The following is a 15857-nucleotide window of genomic DNA, read 5'->3' on the forward strand; positions in this document are numbered from 1 at the left end:
TACGTGAGTAAGGGTCGATCCCACGGAGATTGTTGGTATGAAGCAAGCTATGGTCATCTTGTAAATCTCAGTCTGGCAGATTCAAATGGTTATGGATGATGAATGATTAAAAGATAAATAAAACATAAAATAAAGATAGAGATACTTATGTAATTCATTGGTGAGAATTTCAGATAAGCGTATAAAGATGCTTTGTCCCTCCCGTCTCTCTGCTTTCCGACTGTCTTCATCCAATCCTTCTTACTCCTTTCCATGGCAAGCTGTATGTTGGGAATCACTGTTGTCAGTGGCTACAATCCCGTCCTCTCAGTGAAAATGTTCAACGCACTCTGTCACAGCACGGCTATTCATCTGTCGGTTCTCGAGCATGTCGGAATAGAATCCAGTGATTCTTTTACGTCTGTCACTAACGCCCCACAACCACGAGTTTGAAGCTCGTCACAGTCATTCAATCCTTGAATCCTACTCAGAATACCATAGACAAGGTTTAGACCTTCCGGATTCTCAAGAATGCCGCCATCAATTCTAGCTTATACCACGAAGATTCTGATTAAGGAATCCAAGAGATAAACACTCAATCGAAGGTAGAACGGAAGTGGTTGTCAGGCACACGTTCATAGGTGAGAATGATGATGAGTGTCACGGATCATCACATTCATCAAGTTGAAGAACAAGTGATATCTTAGAACAAGAACAAGCTGAATTGAATAGAAGAACAATAGTAATTGTATTGATACTCGAGGTACAGCAGAGCTCCACACCTTAATCTATGGTGTGTAGAAACTCCACCGTTGAAAATACATAAGAACATAGTCTAGGTATGGCCATGAGGCCAGCCCCAAAACGTGATCTAAGGTAGCATAGAACTACTCAAAGATTAGACTCAGATTCCAAGATGAAAATACAATAGCAAAAGGTCCTATTTATAGAGAACTAGTAGCCTAGGGTTTACAGAAATGAGTAAATGACATAAATATCCACTTTCGGGCCCACTTGGTGTGTGCTTGGGCTGATCATTGAAGCATTTTCGTGTAGAGACTTTTCCTGGAGTTAAACGCCAGCTTTTGTGCCAGTTTGGGCGTTTAACTCCCACTTTGGTGCCAGTTCCGGTGTTTAACGCTGGTAATTCTGATGCTGAATTTGAACGCCAGTTTGGGCCATCAAATCTTGGGCAAAGTATAGACTATTATATATTGCTGGAAAACCCTAGATGTCTAATTTCCAACGCAATTGAGAGCGCACCAATTGGGCTTCTGTAGCTCCAGAAAATCCATTTCGAGTGCAGGGAGGTCAGAATCCAACAGCATCTGCAGTCCTTTTTAGCCTCTGAATCAGATTTTTGCTCAGGTCCCTCAATTTCAGCCAGAAAATACCTGAAATCACAAAAAAAACACACAAACTCATAGTAAAGTCCAGAAAAGTGAATTTTAAATAAAAACTAATAAAAATATAATAAAAACTAACTAAAACATGCTAAAAACATACTAAAAACAATGCCAAAAAGCGTATAAATTATCCGCTCATCACAACACCAAACTTAAATTGTTGCTTGTCCCTAAGCAACTAAAAATAAAATAGGATAAAAAGAAGAGAATATAAAATGAATTCCAAAAACATCTATGAAGATCATTATTAATTAGTTGAGCGGGGCTTTTAGCTTTTTACTTCTGAACAGTTTTGGCATCTCACTTTATCCTTTGAAGTTTAGAATGATTGGCATCTATAGGAACTCAGAATCCAGATAGTGTTACTGACTCTCCTAGTTAAGTATGTTGATTCTTGAACACAGCTACTTTATGAGTCTTGGCCATGGCCCTAAGCACTTTGTTTTCCAGTATTACCACTGGATACATAAATGCCACAAACACATAACTGGGTGAACCTTTTCAGATTGTGACTCAGCTTTGCTAGAGTCCCCAATTAGAGGTGTCCAGGGTTCTTAAGCACACTCTTCTTTTTGCTTTGGACCTCGACTTTAACCGCTCAGTCTCAAGTTTTCACTTGACACCTTCACGCCACAAGCACATGGTTAGGGACAGCTTGGTTTAGCCGCTTAGGCCAGGATTTTATTCCTGTGGGCCCTCCTATCCACTGATGCTCAAAGCCTTGGATCCTTTTTATCACCCTTGCCTTTTGGTTTTAAGGGGTATTGGCTTTTTCTGCTTGCTTTTTCTTTTTCTTTCTCTTTTGTTTTTTTCGCCTCTTTCTTTTTTTTTTTGCAAGCTTTTCACTGCTTTTTCTTGCTTCAAGAATCAATTTTATGATTTTTCAGATCATCAGATAACATTTCTCTTTTTCCTTTCATTCTTTCAAGAGCCAACAATTTTAACATTCATAAACAATCAAATTCAAAAATATGCACTGTTCAAGCATTCATTCAGAAAAACAATAGCATTGCCACCACATCAAAATAATTAAACTATTTTAAAATTCAAAATTTCATGTACTTCTTTTTCTTTTTCAATTAAAAACATTTTTCATTTAAGAAAGGTGATGGATTCATTTTCATAGCTTTAAGGCATAGACACTTAGACACTAATGATCATGTAATAAAGACACAAACATAAATAGACATAAAGCACAATTTTTGAAAAACAGGAAAATAAAGAACAAGGAAGTTAAAGAACGGGTCCACCTTAGTGATGACGGCTTGTTCTTCCTCTTGAAGATCTTATGGAGTCCTTGAGCTCCTCAATGTCTCTTCCTTGCCTTTGTTGCTCCTCTCTCATGGTTCTTTGGTCTTCTCTTATTTCATGGAGGAGGATGGAATGCTCTTGGTGCTCCACCCTTAGTTGTCCCATGTTGGAACTTAATTCTCCTAGGGAGGTGTTGAATTGCTCCCAATAGTTTTGTGGAGGAAGATGCATCCCTTGAGGTATCTCAGGGATTTCATGATGAGGAAATTCCTCATGCTCTTGTCCATGAGTGGGATCTCTTGTTTGTTCCATCCTTTTCTTAGTGATGGGCTTATCCTCATCAATGAGGATGTCTTCCTCTATGTCAATTCCAGCCGAATTGCAGAGGTGACAAATGAGATGAGGGAAGGCTAACCTTGCCATAGTGGAGGACTTGTCCGCCCCCTTGTAGAGTTCTTAGGATATAACCTCATGAACTTCCACTTCCTCTCCAATCATGATACTATGTATCATGATAACCCGGTCTATAGTAGCTTCGGACCGGTTGCTAGTGGGAATGATTGAGCGTTGGATGAACTCCAACCATCTCCTAGCCACGGGCTTGAGGTCATGCCTTCTTAGTTGAACCAGCTTCCCTCTTGAATCTCTCTTCCATTGAGCGCCCTCTTCACATATGTCCATGAGGACTTGGTCCAACCTTTGATCAAAGTTAACCCTTCTAGTGTAGGGGTGTGCATCTCCTTGCATCATAGGCAAGTTGAATGCCAACCTTACATTTTCTGGACTGAAATCTAAGTATTTCCCTCGGACCATTGTAAGCCAATTCTTAGGGTCCGGGTTCACACTTTGATCATGGTTCTTGGTGATCCATGCATTAGCATAGAACTCTTGAACCATTAAGATCCCGACTTGTTGAATGGGGTTGGTAAGAACTTCCCAACCTCTTCTTCGGATCTCATGTCAGATTTCCGGATATTCACTCTTTTTGAGTTTAAAAGGGACCTCGGGGATCACCTTCTTCATGGCCACAACTTCATAGAAGTGGTCTTGATGCACCCTTGAGAGGAATCTCTCCATCTCCCATGACTCGGAGGTGGAAGCTTTTGGCTTCCCTTTCCTCTTTCTAGAGGTTTCTCCGGCCTTAGGTGCCATAAATGGTTATGGAAAAACAAAAAGCAACACTTTTACCACACCAAACTTAGAAGGTTTGCTCGTCCTCGAGCAAAAGAAGAAAGAGAAGAGCAGAAGAAGAAGAAAAATGGAGGAGATGGAGGAGGCTTTGTGGTTCGGCCAAGGGGGAGAAGTGGTGTTGAGGTAGTGTGAAAATGAAGGAGTGAAGATGGGTTTATATAGGAGTTGAGAGGGGTGTAGGGTTCGGCTAGTATGGGTGGATTTGGGAGGGAAAGTGGTTTGAATTTGGATGGTGAGGTAGGTGGGGTTTTATGAAGGATGGATGTGAGTGGTGAAGAGAATGGTGGGATTTGATAGGTGAGGGGTTTTTTGCGAAAGAGGTATTGAGGTGATTGGTGAATGGGTGAAGAAGAGAGAGAGAGGTGGGGTAGGTGGGGATCCTGTGGGGTCCACAGATCCTGAGGTGTCAAGGATAGCTCATCCCTGCACCAAGTGGCGTGCAAAAATGCCCTTTCTGCCAATTCTGGCGTTAAACGCCGGGCTGCTACCCTTTTCTGGCATTTAACGCCAGCTCCTTGCCCATTCCTGGCGTTAAACGCCAGTCTGGTGCCCCTTTCTGGCGTTAAACGCCCAGAATGGTGCCAGACTGGGCGTTAAACGCCCATTTGCTGCCCCTACTGGCGTTTAAACGCCAGCAAGATTTTCCTCCAAGGTGTGCTATTTTTTTCTCTGTTTTTTATTCTGTTTTTTTTTTTCAATTGTTTTTGTGACTTCACATGATCATCAACCTACAGAAAACATAAAATAACAATGGAAAATAGATAAATATAACATTGGGTTGCCTCCCAACAAGCGCTTCTTTAATGTCAGTAGCTTGACAGTGGGCTCTCATGGAGCCTCACAGATGTTCAGAGCAATGTTGGAACCTCCCAACACCAAACTTAGAGTTTGAATGTGGGGGTTCAACACCAAACTTAGAGTTTGGTTGTGGCCTCCCAACACCAAACTTAGAGTTTGACTGTGGGGGCTCTGTTTGACTCTGTTTTGAGAGAAGCTCTTCATGCTTCCTCTCCATGGTTACAGAGGGATATCCTTGAGCCTTAAACACAAGGGATTCTTCATTCACTTGAATGATCAATTCTCCTCTGTCAACATCAATCACAGCTTTTGCTGTGGCTAGGAAGGGTCTGCCAAGGATGATGGATTCATCCATGCACTTCCCAGTCTCTAGGACTATGAAATCAGCAGGGATGTAGTGGTCTCCAACCTTTACCAAGACATCCTCTACAAGTCCATAAGCCTGTTTCTTTGAATTGTCTGCCATCTCTAATGAGATTCTTGCAGCTTGTACCTCAATGATCCCTAGCTTCTCCATTACAGAGAGAGGCATAAAGTTTATGCTTGACCCTAGGTCACACAGAGCCTTCTCAAAGGTCATGGTGCCTATGGTACAAGGGATTGAGAACTTTCCAGGGTCCTGTCTCTTTTGAGGTAATCTCTGCCTAGTCAAGTCATCCAGTTCTTTGATGAGCAATGGAGGTTCATTCTCCCAAGTCTCATTACCAAATAACTTGTCATTTAGCTTCATGATTGCTCCAAGGTACTTAGCAACTTGCTCTTCAGTAACTTCTTCATCCTCTTCAGAGGAAGAATACTCATCAGAGCTCATGAATGGCAGAAGTAAATCCAATGAAATCTCTATTTTCTCATTATGAGCCTCAGATTCCCATGGTTCCTCATTAGGGAACTCATTGGAGGCCAGTGGACGTCCATTGAGGTCTTCCTCAGTGGTGATCACTGCCTCTTCCTCCTCTCCAAATTCGGCCATGTTGATTGTGTTTATGGCCTTGCACTCTCCTTTTGGGTTCTCTTCTGTATTGCTTGGAAGAGTAGTAGGAGGGAGTTCAGTAACTTTCTTGCTCAGCTGACCCATTTGTGCCTCCAAATTTCTAATGGAGGACCTTGTTTCATTCATGAAACTTTGAGTGGTTTTAATTAGATCAGAGACCATGGTTGCTAAGTCAGAGTGGCTCTGCCTAGAATTCTCTGTCTGTTACTGAGAAGATGATGGAAAAAGCTTGCTATTGCTAAACCTGTTTCTTCCACCATTATTGTTGTTGAAACCTTGTTGAGGTCTCTGTTGATCCTTCCATGAGAGATTTGGATGATTTTTCCATGAAGGATTATAGGTGTTTCCATAGGGTTCTCCTATGTAATTCACTTCTTCCATTGCTGGGTTCTCAGGATCATAAGCTTCTTCTTCAGAGGAAGCTTCCTTGGTACTGCCTGTTGCTGCATGCATTTCAGACAGACTCTGAGAAATCATATTGACTTGTTGGGTCAATATTTTATTCTGAGCCAATATGGCATTTAGAGTGTCAATCTCAAGAACTCCTTTCTTTTGACTTGTCCCATTATTCATAGGATTCCTTTCAGAGGTGTACATGAATTGGTTATTTGCAACCATTTCAATGAGTTCTTGAGCTTCTGCAGGCGTCTTCTTCAAATGAAGAGATCCTCCAGCAGAGCTATCCAATGACATCTTGGATAGTTCAGAGAGACCATCATAGAAGATTCATATGATGCTCCATTCTGAAAGCATGTCAGAAGGGCACCTTCTGATCAATTGCTTGTATCTCTCCCAAGCTTCATAGAGGGACTCACCATCCTTCTGTCTAAAGGTTTGGACTTCCACTCTAAGCTTGCTCAATTTTTGAGGTGGAAAGAACTTTGCCAAGAAGGCATTGACTAGTTTTTCCAAGAGTTCAGGCTTTCTTTAGGTTGTGAATCCAACCATGTCCTAGCTCTGTCTCTTACAGCAAAAGGAAAAAGCATAAGTCTGTAGACCTCAGGGTCAACCCCATTGGTCTTGACAGTGTCACAAATTTGTAAGAATTCAGCTAAGAACTGATGAGGATCTTCCAATGGAAGTCCATGAAACTTGCAATTCTGTTGCATTAGAGAAACTAATTGAGGCTTAAGCTCAAAGTTGTTTGCTCTAATGGCAGGGATTGAGATGCTTCTCCCATAGAAATCAAGAGTAGGTGCAGTGATGACAAGTCATCTTAGCCTAGTTTCACTAGCCTTTTTCTTTTGTTTTCAATTGAATTATGCACTTTCTTGAGCCATAAGCAAGCCAATTGGGTAGATTTTCATGCTTCCTTTGATTTAATCAACCATGTATGAATTCATGCTATTTCATGAGGTTTTATGCTATAATTGTCACATATTATGAAAGAATGAATATCTCATGATTTTGAGCATAGCTTTGATGTATTTGGTTGATTAATGATAGGTGAAGAAAGCTTGGAGAAAGGTTGAAGCAAGAAGGAATGGTTAGGAGGAAGAGAGGACAAAAAGTTTGAGCAAAAGTTTGCCTCAAACTTTAGCTCAAACTTTTGGAATAAGTGGAAATGAACCAGGGAGCAAAAAGCTGGACCAAAAGTTTACCTCAAACTTTTGTGCAAACTTTTGGGCAAAAAGCTGGACCAAAAGTTTACCTCAAACTTTTGTGCAAACTTTTGGGCAAAAAGCTGGAGCAAAAGTTTTCCTCAAACTTTTTGGCAAACTTTTGGCATCACAAATCAACACCCTGGAGAGCAAAAGTTTGCGCCAACGTTTGCCTCAAACTTTTTGGCAAACGTTGGCGCATGAACAACACACCCTGGAGAGCAAAAGTTTGCGCCAACGTTTGCCTCTAACTTTTTGGCAAACGTTGGCGCCATGAGTGTGCAAGGGGAGGCCAACGTTGGAGCAAAAGTTTGACCCCAAACTTTTGACCCAACGTTGGTATCAGCAAAAGAGGGTGGCTGATGTGAAAAGTTGGAGTAAAAGTTTGCCTCAAACTTTTACTCAAACTTTTACTTAAGCTTTCATGATTCCAAACCCGGTTCAATTCGGTTCTTCTCCAAACTCCAAGAGCAATCAACCAAGGCCTCTATTAACCCAATTCCATCAAGAGCAAAGGCCCAATTGAAGGCTTGAAGACCATTTGAAGAAAGTGTATAAATAGCATAGGATTTAAGTTTTTCGGAGAGCTTCCTTTTTAGAATTTTCAATACTTGCAGCAGGGAGCTTTTCCCTTTTAGTTTTCATAGAGAGTTTTCGGAGAGCTTTTGGTGTGGAGTGAATTTTAATTTCTATGTCTCGGGGAAGGAGAATTGAATTCCCTTCCTCTTAGTTTTCTTGCTTTCAATTTCAATTACACTTATCTTGGATCTTGGGTTGGAGAATTGAAGGAATTCTGTTTCAATCTCACCTTGGGATATTGTTTAATTCTCTGCTTAATTGAATTTCAATTTCGGTTAATTGCTTCTTCATCTACTTTCTTTTCAATTTACATTTCCTTTGCAATTGTTCTGAGATCTAGACTTGGTTATCTAGTCTCTTGGGTCCTGAGATCTGAATTCCAATTTTACATCCTCTGTTTAATGCTTTTTCAATCTCATTTGCATTTCTGTTTTGAGATCCGATTCAATCCAAGTTATCTTCTATTTCTCTGCTTGTTGAATTTTACTTTCTCCTGTTTAATCTCTACAAATCCAATTCCCAATTCCCTTTACAATTCAAGCCATTTACATTTCTTGCAATTTAAGATTCTGCAATTTACATTTCTTGCGTTCTAAGTTTCTGCCATTTAATTTCTTGTTCTTTAAGATTCAGCACTTTAAATTTCAGTTCTCTTTACTTTCATGCAATTTACCCACTCCCTTTACTTTCTCTGCAATTTAAATTCTGCAAATAACAAATCTCTCAACCAAATCTTGATTCGCTTGACTAAATCAACCACTAAGCTAAAATTGCTCAATCCTTCAATCCCTGTGGGATCGACCTCACTCCCGTGAGTTATTATTACTTGATGCGACCCGGTGCACTTGCCGGTTAGTTTTGGGTGTTTTGGAGAAATTCGTTCTTCCAAAAAAATTTCCGATCATGCAGTAAAGTCACCAAGCACCTTTCTTACATTGTTGGCATTGTTGTCGTTTTCGGCTGCCATGTCTTCTTCTAGTTTGAAGATTTCTGTTAGGTCCTCTACAGAGAGTTGTGCCTTAGCTTCTCTTAGCTTTCGCTTTAAGGTCCTTTCAGGTTCAGGATCAGCCTCAACAAGAATGCCTTTTTTCTTTGCTCCTGCTCATATGAAAGAGAAGAGAGCAAGAAAATATGGAATCCTCTATGTCACAGTACAGAGATTCCTTGAGGTGTTAGAGGAAAAGAATAATAGAAGGAGGAGGTAGAAGAATTCGAACTTATCAAGAGAGATAAAATTCGAATTATTGATAATGGAGGAGTGTTAGTCCTTAAATAGAAGGATGTGAGAAGAGGGGAAGAATTTTCGAAAATAAATTAAAAAGATTTTGAAATAATTAAAAGAAAATTTTGAAAACTTGATGAATGATTTTCGAAATTTGAAGTTGGGAAAGAAATAAAGTGATTTTTTTGAAAAAGATTTTGAATTTATAATTCAAAAAGATATGATTGAAAATTAAATTTTGAAAAAGATGTGATTAAGAAGATATGATTGAAAAGTTATGGTTTCAAAAAGATATGATTGAAAAATAATTTTAAAAAGATTTGATTTTTAAAATTAATCACTTGGCTAATTAGAAAAGATATGATTCAAACATTAAACCTTTCTCAGCAGAAAAGGCAACATACTTGAAATTTTTGAATCAAATCATTAATTGTTAGCAAGTATTTTTGAAAATGGAAAGAACTTGATTTTGAAAATATATGATTGAAAAGATATGATTTGAAAAAGATTTGATTTTGAAAAATTTTGAAAACTTAAAAAAATGTGCATTAACGCCCAAATCTCTACCTTTTTGGGCGTTAAACGCCAGTTTCCCTTCTTCACTGGGCGTTTTGAACGCCCAGCTTTTTCTGTTTGATTCCTCTGCTGACTGTTCTGAATCTTCAATTCTCTGTATTATTGACTTGAAAAGACATAGTTTTGAAAATATTTTTGGATTTTTAATGATGAGAAACAATAAAAATGCAACTAAGATCAAATAAACAATGCAAGCAGGACACCAAACTTAAAAAATTTTCATATAGGAGACACTAACAAATTGAGAATGCATATGAGAAACAACAAAACACACTAAACAAGAGAATTTAAAGATCAGAGCAAGGAAATCATCAAGAACAACTTGAAGATTAATGAAGAACATGCATGAATTCGAAAAATGCAAGAAGAACAGAAACATGCAATTGACACCAAACTTAAAAATTGATACTAGACTCAAACAAGAACATAAAATATTTTTTATTTTTATGGTTTTATAATTTTTTTTTTGTGATTTTCGAAACTTGAGTGGAAAAGAAAATAGAAGGGATTCAAAATTTTTAATAAGAATTCCAGGAATCATTGCAATGCTAGTCTAAGACTCCGGTCCAGGAATTAGACATGGCTTACTAACCAGCCAAGCTTTCAATGAAAGCTCTGGTCCAAAACACTAGACATGGCCAATGGCCAGCTAAGCTTTAGCAGATCATTGCTAACAACAGCAAAATTGATAGAAATCAACAAGCTCTTGTGATGATAAGTTGAAACCTCGGTCTAATAAGATTAGACATGGCTTCACAGCCAGCCAGACTTCAACAGATCATCATGAAACTCTAGAATTCATTCTTAAAAACTCTGAAGAACAAAATAGAAAATCTTTTTGTATTTTTGAAAAAATTTTTCCGAAAAATAAAAAGAAAAAGTACCTAATCTAAGCAACAAGATGAACCGTCAGTTGTCCAAACTTGAACAATTCCCGGCAACGGCGCCAAAAACTTGGTGCGGCGAAATTGTGATCATCAATGGCGCCATCAACATGGTACGCACAATTGTAATCTCAACTCTTTATCACAACTTCGCACAACTAACCAGCAAGTGCACTGGGTCGTCCAAGTAATAAACCTTACGTGAGTAAGGGTCGATCCCACAGAGATTGTTGGTATGAAGCAAGCTATGGTCATCTTGTAAATCTCAGTCAGGCGGATTCAAATGGTTATGGATGATGAATGATTAAAAGATAAATAAAACATAAAATAAAGATAGAGATACTTATGTAATTCATTGGTGAGAATTTCAGATAAGCGTATAAAGATGCTTTGTCCCTCCCATCTCTCTGCTTTCCTACTGTCTTCATCAAATCGTTCTTACTCCTTTCCATGGCAAGCTGTATGTTGGGCATCACCGTTGTCAGTGGCTACAATCCCGTCCTCTCAGTGAAAATGTTCAACGCACTTTGTCACAGCACAGCTATTCATCTGTCGGTTCTCGATCATGTCGGAATAGAATCTAGTGATTCTTTTGCGTCTGTCACTAACGCCCCACAATCACGAGTTTGAAGCTCGTCACAGTCATTCAATCCTTGAATCTTACTCAGAATACCACAGACAAGGTTTAGACCTTCCGGATTCTCAAGAATGCCGCCATCAATTCTAGCTTATACCACGAAGATTTTGATTAAGGAATCCAAGAGATAAACACTCAATCGAAGGTAGAACGGAAGTGGTTGTCAGGCACACGTTCATAGGTGAGAATGATGATGAGTGTCACGGATCATCACATTCATCAAGTTGAAGAAAAAGTGATATCTTAGAACAAGAACAAGCTGAATTGAATAGAAGAACAATAGTAATTGCATTGATACTCGAGGTACAGCAGAGCTCCACACCTTAATCTATGGTGTGTAGAAACTCCACCGTTGAAAATACATAAGAACATAGTCTAGGCATGGCCATGAGGCCAGCCCCAAAACATGATCTAAGGTAGCATAGAACTACTCAAAGATTAGACTCAGATTCCAAGATGAAAATACAATAGCAAAAGGTCCTATTTATAGAGAATTAGTAGCCTAGGGTTTACAGAAATGAGTAAATGACATAAATATCCACTTCCGGGCCCACTTGGTGTGTGTTTGGGCTGAGCATTGAAGCATTTTTGTGTAGAGACTTTTCCTGGAGTTAAACACCAGCTTTTGTGCCAGTTTGGGCGTTTAACTCCCACTTTGGTGCCAGTTTCGGTGTTTAACGCTGGAAATTCTGATGCTGACTTTGAACGCCGGTTTGGGCTATCAAATCTTGGGCAAAGTATGGACTATTATATATTTCTGGAAATCCCTGGATGTCTACTTTCCAACGCAATTGAGAGTGCACCAATTGGGTTTCTGTAGCTCCAGAAAATCCACTTCGAGTGCAGGGAGGTCAGAATCCAACTGCATCTGCAGTCCTTTTTAGCCTCTGAATCAGATTTTTGCTCAGGTCCCTCAATTTCAGCCAGTAAATACCTGAAATCACAGAAAAATACACAAACTCATAGTAAAGTCCAGAAAAGTGAATTTTAAATAAAAACTAATAAAAATATAATAAAAACTAACAAAAACATGCTAAAAACATACTAAAAACAATGCCAAAAAGGGTATAAATTATCCGCTCATCAGCGACCACTAAGAACGCTTTCCTGTGGTACAGATTCATATTCTATTTCTATAAGGCAGATGGGTTATTTCCTACTACAGAAGTACCGTGACCACCTGTTCTATTTCTGTAGTGGCAGAGGGGTTATTTCCTATATACAGAAGGTGTGTCGGCATACATCCCTGCAGTGGCAGATGTGCTATTTCCTGCGTGCAGAGGACCCTGTGGTGACAGAGGGGTTATTTCCTGTAGACAGGGGTATAACCAACAGGAGAGCCATATCCAGATGGTAATGCTGGGTTACATTGGGAGCGGGTAGAAACCGACAAAAGAGCTCATTACCTGCACTAGAACTAGACATACATCATTCTTGTCTACACATTATTCTCTGTTGCTTTTCTTCCTGTGTGTATGATCTATTGCTCTATGTTTGTTTGCGTGTATGCTATATATGTGTTTTATTTTCTTGTATTTTTCTGTTTGTATTCTACTTTATGTTTTCTCTACTTTCTCTATCTATCTATATCTTCTATTTACTGCTTTGCTATATCCCATTATTCTCCTGCTAATCGACGCCGAATAGATGAATGTAACTAATAACCCCGGCCCTACTAAGAACTCTCCAGTTCTTACCCCCTTCTCTCTCTTCCCCTTCAGATGGAAATGGGCGTGATATTCTATGAAGTCGAAGACCTATACATTTACGAGGATCCAGTTTACTATGGTTACTACATTCTAAGTGCGGAGCCTTGTATGAGACGTTACGCATTACAAAACCGTCCCTTCCAACATTCTTTGTATAGTCCGCTTTTTGATGCTGACGCTCCCTACGACTTTCCCTTATCCTGGTTATACCTTAATGCACCTGGACATCCTTTTCCCGATGGACCCGGACATCCTATACCAGCTCAACCCTGGAACGAGGCGGCACCTGAGCCTATCATTCCTGATGAGCCCGAGTTAGTTGGTGACTACGTACCTGTGATTCCACCAAAGTGGGACTTTTCCCTGAGCCCATTCCTTACTTTCCATAGCCTGATGAATCGGCACTACCGGACGATGGGGTAGCTCCTATTTACGCGAACAGAACTGTTCTCGCGAATGGTTTTTAACATAGTGACAGCAGTGCTTCTGGTGGGTCTGAGGGTATAGCTGCTGTGTACGACGAAGAGGAGGAGGATCCTGAGATAGACATAGAGTAGGATGAGGAGATGGGTGAGCCTCATGACGATCTTCTGAACGGCCATGTGTAGATATAGTCTGACAGCAGTAGGGGCATTCTTTTGATGATACTCTAGTCTGACATTATCAGTTAGTTAGTCTCTCACTTGTGTTAGTACACCCGAGAGGTAGGAGCTATATAGTGGTTAGGCTAGCCTGGGCGCTAGTTTAGTGGCTTTTTGTATGGGCCAAGCCCTGGGAGTGTCGTGTATATATTAGCTACGTAGGTTGACGAGGATGTAAACTGACCTGATCTTGTGTAAACACTACATGTTTTGCTATAGTGTAGATGATATATATTATCAGCTGTGTTTCTTTGTTTCTTTATACTTCCTTTTATTTCTCTCAATGTATGCTTGTTTATTTTACCTTACCACCGCAACGATACTAAGAAAAAAAATTACTCGTGAAATTGGCAACGTTTTAACAAGGAACAGGCTCATATATTAACTAATAGTTAATAATTAGGAAGAACATGTTGGTAACACTTGGCTTCTTGTATGACAATGGCATACTGGAACTTGGGTCATTACAATTTGGTATCAGAGTAGTTTGTTCCCAATAGAGACTGGGGAATGGACTGACTATGCTTCAATGCATACTCTATTCTGTGTCTCATGCTGTTAGGGTATCTTTAAGATATATTTGTTATGAATGTCTATGAGAGATCATTTTGGAAATGTTCGTGCCTTACTTGAAATATTAAGACTGATCACCTTAATGTTAATTATTTGGTGCGGATAGGAGCTTAATGACTGTGAATAGGCATAGTTTAATCGAGCTCCGAACGACGAATCGATGCAAGGCACAGCTATCCTCATAGCTGTTATGATCTCCATGACTATGGCTATGTGAGAATTTGGATGCTGTAAAGAATGAATGCTTGTTTAACTTGTGGAGAATCTGGACACTTGGTGAGGAATTTCCCAAAAGGATTTGCTCAAAATCCAGTGCAAACCCAACAACAAGGTCGAGTATTTGCCATGAGTGCTAATGATGCCATGCACTCAGACGTCCTGATCCAAGGTCAGTGTTATGTCAAGGATTGGTTTCTAACTGTACTGTATGATTCGGGTGCATCGTATTCTTTTATTTCTTTAACTGTGGCTCGTGAGTTAGGATTAGATTTCTCTGAATTAAACTTTGATTTAATTGTCCATACACCTGGATCCCAAAATGTATTAACCAATTTAGTGTGCCTGCAAGTACCATTTGCTATTAGGGATATGACTTTTATACAAGATCTAATCTATTTGCCTCTATGTGGTTTAGAAGTTATTCTAGGATTAGATTGGTTATCTATGTATCATGTTTTCCTTGATTGTTTTGAAAGAACTGTTGTTATTCCATCTGATAGTTTAGATATTAAACCATTTCTGTCCCATACTTTATATCTGAATTCTGTAAGACTTACCTTAGACGGGAGTGGTTGTGAGGGGTACGTTCTGTTAGCGGCTAGCTCGAATGACAGTGAATTAAGCTTAGAACGAATCTGATTGGTGAAGGAATTTCTTGATGTTTTCCCGGAGGACATACCTAAGTTTCCTCCTCGGCAAGAGATAGAATTCAGCATTGAACTAGTACCTGGAACCGGACCGATTTCCATAGCATCGTACCGGATGTCACCACTGGAACTTGCAGAATTGAAGAAGCAGTTGGATGAGCTACTTGAAAAGAAATTTATTCGTCCTAGTGCATCACCTTGGGGAGCTCTAGTATTGTTGGTAAAGAAGAAGGACGATGGAATGAGACTTTGTGTAGATTACCGACAGCTAAATAAAGTCACTATCAAGAACAAGTATCCACTTCAACGGATAGATAATTTGATGGATTAGTTAAAAGGTGCAACTGTGTTCTCAAAGATTGATTTGCGATCAGGCTATCACCAGATTCGAGTGAAAGAGTCAGATATACCGAAGAGTACATTTAGAACTCGATATGGTCACTCTGAGTATATGGTTATGTCATTTGGACTAACTAATGCTCCTGCGATTTTCATGGATTACATGAATCGTATTTTCCGTTCGTACCTTGATTAGTTCGTAGTAGTTTTCATAGATGATATCCTCATCTATTCGAAGATAGAAAGAGAGCATGAAGGACATCTAACGACTGTATTGCAGATATTGAGGACTCGAAAGTTATATGCTAAACTATCAAAGTGCGAATTATGGACAGAGAAGGTGGCATTTTTGGGGCATGTTATATCACAGGGAGGAATTGCAGTGGATCCTTCAAAAATTGAAGCAGTAGTGCAATGGGAACCACCTATGACTGTTACAGAAGTTCGGAGTTTTCTCGGACTTGCTGGGTATAACTGAGGCACCAAGTGGAGTTCGTTTGGCACAGTTGCATATAACACCAGATTTCAAGATTTGTATTCAGCGAGCACAAGCACAGGATTCAGAAATGATGATGATGCTGTCACGGATGGGAGCAGAGGAACTAGAAGCTGTA

The 15857-nt window shown here is 39.6% G+C and overlaps 1 non-coding gene across 1 annotated transcript; it reads left to right on the forward strand.

Annotated features, from left to right (window-relative positions):
- The first annotated feature begins 6363 nt into the window (after positions 1 to 6363).
- Positions 6364 to 6471, forward strand: LOC112746555 (small nucleolar RNA R71). Its single transcript, XR_003174434.1, has one exon. It is a non-coding gene; the product is annotated as a small nucleolar RNA R71 (small nucleolar RNA).
- The last annotated feature ends 9386 nt before the right edge of the window (positions 6472 to 15857 follow it).

The sequence above is a fragment of the Arachis hypogaea genome, chromosome 14 (assembly GCF_003086295.3).
Source record: "Arachis hypogaea cultivar Tifrunner chromosome 14, arahy.Tifrunner.gnm2.J5K5, whole genome shotgun sequence".
Taxonomy (NCBI): domain Eukaryota; kingdom Viridiplantae; phylum Streptophyta; class Magnoliopsida; order Fabales; family Fabaceae; genus Arachis; species Arachis hypogaea.